The sequence below is a fragment of the Gossypium raimondii genome, chromosome 11 (genome assembly GCF_025698545.1).
Source record: "Gossypium raimondii isolate GPD5lz chromosome 11, ASM2569854v1, whole genome shotgun sequence".
NCBI classification, from domain to species: Eukaryota; Viridiplantae; Streptophyta; class Magnoliopsida; order Malvales; family Malvaceae; genus Gossypium; species Gossypium raimondii.
In genome coordinates, this window is record NC_068575.1 from 54,014,081 (window position 1) to 54,023,154 (window position 9,074).

Here is a 9,074-nt window from a genome sequence, read left to right on the forward strand (position 1 = left end):
ACAAAAAAAAGCTTAAAACTTGGGATAGTAATAGTATACCGTGCTCCCAATCGTGATATCACAAATCAACTTGTAATCAGTTATTAATTAAACAAAAAAGAATCAGTGTCAAAGGGGTATCTTTCAATCATTGACCAAAGTTTCCCATATATTTTGTAATTAAGATGGGACTTTTGTGTATAAAAATAAGACTTCCATTTGGTAAGAGTCTTTTAAAAATTACAGAGATCCCCATAATCACATTTTCATTTATTGAATTGGATAAAAAATTATCTAGTTGCAATTTTAAATGTTAGTGATGAAACTAATTCTCTAGTTTTCCATGAAAATATGTCATCAATTCTCTCACAACATGTCAGACCCCAGGTCTATAGTCTATACTCATTTTTTAATTTCAATCACAAAATTTAGATTTTCTTTTATGAAAATTTTAAGGATAAAGCGATATTTATTTTAAATTGGGGTTCTATCAGATTATTTAGATTTTTTTATTATACCATGTCATCATTTATTTTTATAAATATATAATGTTAAAATTATAAAAGATCAAAATTAATATAAAAATTACAAAACATTATACATAAAAAAGAAAACCTTAGAAAGTCTTTGGTCTGATTCATCTGATTATGAATGACAATCATTTTTTGTGTGTAATTTAAAATATCATGGTTCTCTTTAAATCAAATTAAGAGAGAGCATATTTTTAATGACAAGTTAATCAAGATTTTTATTGGGATTTTCTTAATTTTCTTCAAAAATTGAGACGGCACTTATCCAAAAATAGATCCAACTAAGCACCTTAATCACCCTTTAAAAAAAATTAAACTAGCACATGTAACAAAATCTCAATTTTACTAATAAAATTAAAATTCCCACCAACCAATTCACCCTAAAAAGAAACTATATAAAATACTATTTGAAAAATCAAAATATATGAATCTCTAATCAAAACAAAAATAATTTCTTACAGAAAGAGTGGATGTAAACGTATTTAGTAAGAACATAGAATACTTAATATGGCTCAGCCTTAGTTGCCTTCTCTATACACAATATGGAATAAGGGAATATTATAATCAAAATATAATTATAGATTGGATGGAAGATAGTCTTAGCTTCTCTCTATATCTCTTTTTTGCCATCTTTTTCATTGAAGAAATATTTAATGAACTCTTTGAATGAAATGTCATAATTAGGTGAGTGAATGGTCCACAATCTATTTTAATTCTATCCAATAGGAAACCATAGCTTCACAATCTGGTATTTTACCAGCAACTTTGAGCACTCTTTTCTCCAAATTAGCAGTATTACGTTTTCCACCATCACTAAATCGATGGCCTTTTAATTTAGTTAATATCTTTTTATGATTAATTTAGTTATTATTAATAAAATGTAATATTAGTTTATAGAAGAAAATTTAGCACCATTACCATAACTTCAATTCCTTAACAATTTAATCTCATTGAATTTATTATCAGTGACTTTTTTTTTGGTTTGTTTGGGGTAAAAGAAAGGAGGGCAACTAAGAGACCCTAGTTATTACAAGACATAATCCTTGTAGTAATTCTCATCGAATCTTCCATAATTATCCCGTTTACTCGTCGTCACGGTAAACATGGGCAAAATCAGAAATTCTTTTAGGGGGTTCGAAATTAAATTGTAATTTTTACGATGGTAAGAATGCACTTTCACAATTTTAATAGCCTATATCTTTATAATTTTTAAAGAATTAAATCAAATTTTTATATTTTTAAAGAGGCCAAATTGTAATTTTACTTTTACTAATTTAAATTTTAAAAATTTTAAAAGGGTTAAATGAAAAATTTTTCATTTTAGGGGGGTCGGGCCCTGCCAGCCCCCCTAGTTTTGCCCTTGGTGATAAATAACAAATATGTAAACCTGGTTCATTGTTGATGGGTATTTAATCATGAAATTCGTTGCTCCATTCATTGTTTTATCTACAATAACCAATGTCGATTATAAAATTACTTTTTGTAGTGTGCGTAATATTATTTTTAAAATAACTCATCCAAAGTATAGTTGTAGAAACAAACAAGAAATAAAAAAATCAACACAATACTTAATTGAGGGAGAGAACCAATAATAATTTTTATTGTGTTAAAAAAACCCTTGGCAGACATAATATTTATTGGTACTATTGCAATAACTATGTGATTCATTTTACCGTTATAAGCTTTATTATGTTTTATAAACAAAATCCAAGTTACTTATCAAAATGATGTGGGATTCTTTTGAAATTCCAAAACTTTTCTCTTCTCAGCTTGCTCTTTTTGCCATGCTACCTTAACATTCTTAGACGATAATCGAGATAGACTTTTCTCTTTACCTTTGTGTAAATGGTTACTCGAGAATATGCTTAATAAAAGTTTCATTTATGATGGGGTTGAATGGTGCATTTTTTTGGATTGTGATGTTGGAATTTGTGGAAGCAAAGAAATAGTGAATTTTCAGAACAAGAAGCTTTACCTCTATGGGCATGGCAAAAAGAAGCTTTACCTCACACAACAGTAATCATGGGCATGCTTTCGTTTAAGAAATATCTATACAAGGTCCAAAAATGAAGTATCTTTTCCGAAATCGTTTAGATTTTCCATCATCAATGACCAGAAAATACTTTCATCAATATCTCTCTAAATCTTTGCCAAAGAATGTCACACAAAGGAACAATTTGATCTTTCAATGCTTTGCGGAAAGCCTTCTAGCACTTTGTACTTGGACCGAAGTACTCGAACCCTTAGAGAATCCCTGTCAGTAAATGTATTGAAGCCTATTTTCATCATGAAAGACTTGTTTTGTGCCTTTAGTTTCCTCATACCAAGGACCCCATTCTCCAAGGGTTACCAACAATTATCCTATCTAATGAGAGTAGGCTTCCACTTCTCACTTGTTGAACCCTAAATAAAGTTTCTGACATTTCTTTTCTCACAAGCACTTGGAACCGGTGTTGATTGCATAAAATAGTGTACACATTTTGAAAAAAAGTTGCAGCCTCTAGATTTCTTGAATATAAAGAAAACCCTCTTAATTTTTCTCTCCACTTAATCTTCTATCCAAGAGTCATCTAAACTTGATCTTGGATAGATGCAGGTCGCTTTAAGTTTCGTGTTGACTTGCTCTTAAAATAGGTTTGGATCTCCCTTCTCTAGTTAATTGAATTGAAAGATGATTTTATTTAGAAACAACTTTTGACTTTCTCTCCTTGGTTGAATTGGACCGGAAGGCAAGTTTTCTTTAGAATCGATGCGACATTCTTCAAAAAAATTTTAAGTTCTTTAGTTTCTTCTGAAAACTTTTGGATTTCTGAATTTATGAAATGTTTAAGATGACTTAGTGGTGATCCCTTTTATAATGTTAGTTACTTGAATAGCAGAGGAATTTCAACGAAAAATAAACTCTTCATTTGGAGTGATAATATTAAATGATTATTAGGTGATAAAATAATCACTTAATTAGTGATAATATAATTTTTTATAATTAATCTCTTAATTGATTTAAATTAATTGGAAAAATAATTATGATGTGGTATGTAAAGTCATCAATTTTACCCACAATAATTTTGACTTGATATGCGGCACTTTATAATTAGTCAAAAATTCCATCATCTACAAATAATTTGAAATGGCTAAAAGGGTTGATTTAATAAAAAATAACTATGATTAATTCATGACACTTTTCTTCATAAATTTATCCATTCAATTGTAAACACTATGAGAAAACCTTATTGTTGGTATACCATCAACAATGTAGATGATAACATCATCCTCTATTAATTCAAAACACTAAAGAAATTCATAAGGATATACATGAATCGATTGAGTTATCACCCATCATATCACTTATATCAAGAGGATATCTTCCCTTAATCTTACAGTTTTGGTTGCTCTTCCGCCTCCGTCCCTGCCCCTAGTGTCTTTCCATACTAGCATCAAAACTAGATCCCCAAGGAGTCTCCTTGCCCATTTTATAACATATGTTGCAAGTTTTTGTGGCAAAAGTTAGACTACTTCTTGCCAGGTTTCAATTATCTTTTGCTTTTGCCAAATATCTTGTCTGAATTGGCGAAGAAATATATATGTAATTTTAGGGATTTTTTAAATGACTTGTGAAATTGAAACACGTTCATTGATTTCTAATGAATAAAAAACTTCGACACGAACCATCCATTTCAAAAACAGCTGTAAAAATTACAGGTTAATGTCCATTGTCAATCTTGTCATCCGTATAATTTCAGATTAATATATATTTAGTCAATGAATCATATTAAATTTCATTTAAAGAAAATTACTAGCATTGTTAGCCAAAGTCAATTTAAAATTTGTGGTACCGTGTACACAAATTGCTTGGAAGATTGACATGGTGGAGTCCAAGGGCAACATTATCTAACACTCCGTTTGTTTCACTGAAAATGACTTTCGGAAAATGATTTTTGGAAAATGACTTATTTTTCTGGAAAAGCTAATATTTTCTAGTGTTTGGATGAATCTGTGTAAAATATTTTCTGTTGTTTGGTAAATTTCTTAAAAATATTTCATAAAAGTTATTTTCAATGAAACAAACATACATTTGAGATTTTTTCATTGTTTAATTGAATTCATTTTATCTATAATTTTATATTTTACATTTTTTGCATATATTAAAAATATTATGTTAAATTCACTTCATTACAAGTTATTCTTTAATTACATGACTAATAATAATAAATGAGTATTTTATTTAAAATGTGACATCAACAAAATTGACAAAAAATTTAACGATGTCAACAATTGGACTTGATTTTCAAATTTGAAAAGTAAAGGGACTAAATTCTTGAAAAAAAAGTACAAAGACTAAATTGCAAATTTGTGAAGTGTACATAGACTTATGACATATTTTAACCTTTACACTACAAAATATTTATTATTAATATATTTATAATTGTAAGAAATATTTATTATTAAAATATTAATATTGAATATTTTCAATAATATGTGATTAATATTATTTAAAATTATTATTTTTAAAATAAAATTGAAATATTAAATAATTTATTATTTTAATAATCGAGATTTAGTATATTAATAATTTATTATATGACTACATATAAATAATTAAATATGTAAGTTTAATAATATTTTAATAATTTTAAATATTTTTAAAAATAAAATAAAAGTTATTATCAATATAATAATATTAAACTTGATTTAAGTTAATTTTTATATAAAAATAAAATTATCTATAGAGGAGCTCTTTTCCGGAAAAATGACTTACGCTTTTCGAAATGGTAAGTCATTTTACAGGAAAAAGGGCTTATTTTATGTTGACCTGTAAGTCATTTTCCGTTGACCAAACTGTTTTCTGTGAAACAAACACAGGAAAATACAAAAAATATTTTCCGTAAAACCTTTTACATGTAAACAAACGGACCCTAATTCTTATGTTTATCCTCTCTCTTAAATTTGAAATAAAATCAAACATCCAGAATTCATTTTCTATTAAAAAGATTTTATGAAAAATAATTTTAGTAAGGGAGAAGACTGTCACAGTTAAGGGTGCAATCGAGCTGAGCCGAACATAAATACTGTCAAGTTCTAGCTTGAGTTTGATTCAAGATTTGGAGTTCGATACTTGGCTTGAGCTCGATCAAACGTCTATTTCTAAGCTCGAGCTCGGCTACTTGAGTTTGATCTCGATTAAGTTTTTTATTTATCAATTTTAACACTTAAGCTCGATAATTAAGCTTAAGGGTAATAATATAATTTAATAATATAAAAATCTGAAAAGCTCGATAAAGCTTGTGAGCCATTCAAGTCAAGTATTATTAAGTTCAAATTTGGTTCAACCGATAGCTCGAGTCGCTCAGGCTCAATAATTACTGAATCAAGGTCATATTTTTTTTTCAAATTAAATTCGAATAACTTGTGAGTACTAATGTCTCACTTACACCCCAAACGCTCCAACTAGATCTGATGTATCTATACATGTTTAACCATGGTAATATTAACTTATTTAAAAATGAAAATATTTGCATTTTCTTCCCAGCTACATCGTATGTGACAAAATCTCTTCAATAGAGTCAAAATTTGTGCCGCCCAAACTCCCATTTGGACTCTACTAAGTTCAATAAAATGTCAAGTAAGTATTCAATGACGTTAAGTAACAAGTTTTAGTAGCTAGGCTAGCAGACTGAAGCATCTACTAGTTAATAGGTGCGACTAACCCTTTGACACCGCCAATTTCTACTACCTAATTGCATGACGAGCGTGCTTATTTGAAATTTTTATATCTTAACTATAATAAATCCTCCAATTAAATGGTACCAACTCCATTAGAAAAAATTAAAATATTATTTTAATTAAAATTAAATATATATTTTATCAAATACGTTAAATATGGTCAACTATATAATACTCTAATATATGATTAATTTTATTATTTTATAATTAAAATGAATAAATAAATAAAACAAAAATTACGTAAGCAACTAATAACAAAGGTATAATTCTCTTTTTAAAAGATGCAAAATGAGTTTATGAATTTATTTTTCAAATTTGAGTGGGTGTTCATAAGTGTTTTTACTCTAAATCTCTATTTCATTACAATAAATGAGGTATCTTTTTAATAACTAATAAGCTATAAAATTAACATGTTTTTAATTCCATTCTTGATGCGTTTTTGGATGATTTATTATGTAAATTAGTGAATTTGATGCTCCTAACACTTTAAATTCATGTTTCTATATTTAGGTGAGCATAGGAGAGCGAAAGGAGCGAAAAACAAGCTAAAATTGAGCAAAAAGAATTGTTTTTAGCATCCACACGGGCTGGCCACACGCCCATGTGCCAGCCCATGTCGATTTTGCACCCTGTTTCCAAACATGCGAAAAAATCCAATTTTTAGGCTTTCTGAGCATTCTAAAGTCTATAAATAACAATTAGAAGAAGACCTAAGGGAGCACTCAGAGAAGATTGAAGAAATTACTCGAAGAACACCATCGAAGCCAACTTAGAGGCGGATCTCCTTCAAGATTGAAGATCTCCTTTTAACTTCTTTCGAAGTTTTAGTGAATTTCTTTATGTCTTGTAGTTTTTCTCACTTTGAGATGTTTTCATTTTAGATTATGAACTAATTCCCTAGATACCTAGGGAAGATGAAACTTATGATGAATCTTATTATTTGATTTTTGAATTACATGATAAATACTTGATTCTTGTTCTCAATTATGTATGCTTCTTTCGTGTTTTAATATTTTTGGGATATTAATTCATGTTTAATGTGCTTATTTCAGTGAAGCAAAAGTCACTGTTTAAGAGTAGATCTAGCATAATTGAGTGGAGTTGCATGCAATTCTAGAAATAGGTCGACATAAATCTACCAGATTAGAGTCGAATCTAATAGAGGAATCCATAGATCGAGTTAATGCAATAATATATGTTTTAATTAGAAAGAGATTTCAATTAATCAACCTAGAGTCAGTTGTTCTTACTCTCGAAAGAGATATCAACATAAATTAGGGATTTCTACGGATCAAGAAACAAGTGAATAAATCGTTTAATTTAGATTCAAAATAATAAGTGAAGTCTAGGTGGATTTTTTCCTGGGTATTATCTTTCTCTTTGGTATTATTCAATTATTTCCTATTTCATTTTCTGTTGCATTATTATTTAATTTAGATTAGTAAATTTAGATTAAAAACAATCACCCCAACTTATCTACTAAATAATAGAAAAATAGTTATTACTAGTACTTTTAGTCCTCGTGGATACGGTACTCTCTACTCACCATAGCTATACTATTATTCGATAGGTACGCTTGCCTTTGTCGTAATTATAGTTAGTTTAGTGACCATCAATAACAATGATCAAACCCAGGTAACCTATAATGCTTTTTTTATTTTTTGTATTTAAAACTAATAAAACCAAATCATGATCATTGAATTTGAAAAGGATTATATAGATATTTCAATATTTCATCCAATTCTTTCATTTGTTGTTCATGTGGTGTTTCCCCTTCCCTTCATGATTTCCTTTCCTCCCCAAAATATCAGCTCACTTTTCCCATTCATTTTACTTTATAATAGGGGAATTTTATTAGTTAGTAGAGACATTATTTTTAAAGTATGAGGACATGGGTTCGATCGCATTTATCTTCTTATTTAATGGTGAGAAGAGACTATAGATAATTCTAAGCATTGTATGTATGATTTATGATTTTAAAATGTACCATGTTGAGATCTAGATTTTAATAAAACTTGGGTGTTTGTGGAAAAAGGCAAACCTATAACATAATTTATTTATTTCTTAAAAACCATAAATTATTTATACATATTAGGATTAAATCTTGAAATTATACATGAAATTTTATCTAATTGTAATTTTATACATGAGATTTTGATTTGATTCAATTTTCACAAATTATTAATACAATTATTGATATAGTAACATTTTAAGTTTATATATTGTATACACAAATAGTTACATTTATCTAATATAAAAATATATTGATGTCTTTATTTCTTTAAATGTGTATGATTGAATCAAAATTAAAGTTTTATATATACATTTGAACCACAATCAAAATTTTATGAATACATTTACACTAAATAAAATTTTATGTATCAAATTACGCATTAAATCAAAATTTATTCATAACTTTAAATTTCTAATTTCATTAATACTCAATTCACCGGTAACAAATAAAGTACAGGCAGAGAAGCATATGATGGCGTGAATGTGAACTAATTAATCTAAAAAATGACGTGATGACATGGTTTAAGTCAGTGAGATTAGGTATTCTCCCCTAACCGGGCCTGGACCACACCTTTTTTTTAATCACTGACCACCATCAGATGGAGCCGAGCCGTCAATTACGTTGACCTCAAGACGACGTCCCCAAACGGATCGCCCATACCCTATCCGTTCTTCCCGTCTCAACCCCTACCGTTTCACTCCTTGCTTTGTTCCACCTCACCCAAAATTTGCCACGTCGCCAATTTGCAATCTTCTGTCACTACATGTCTCCCGCGAGAAAAAAAGGGTAAGCTTTCATTCCAACGGATGAGACTGGACGATAAGTCGATG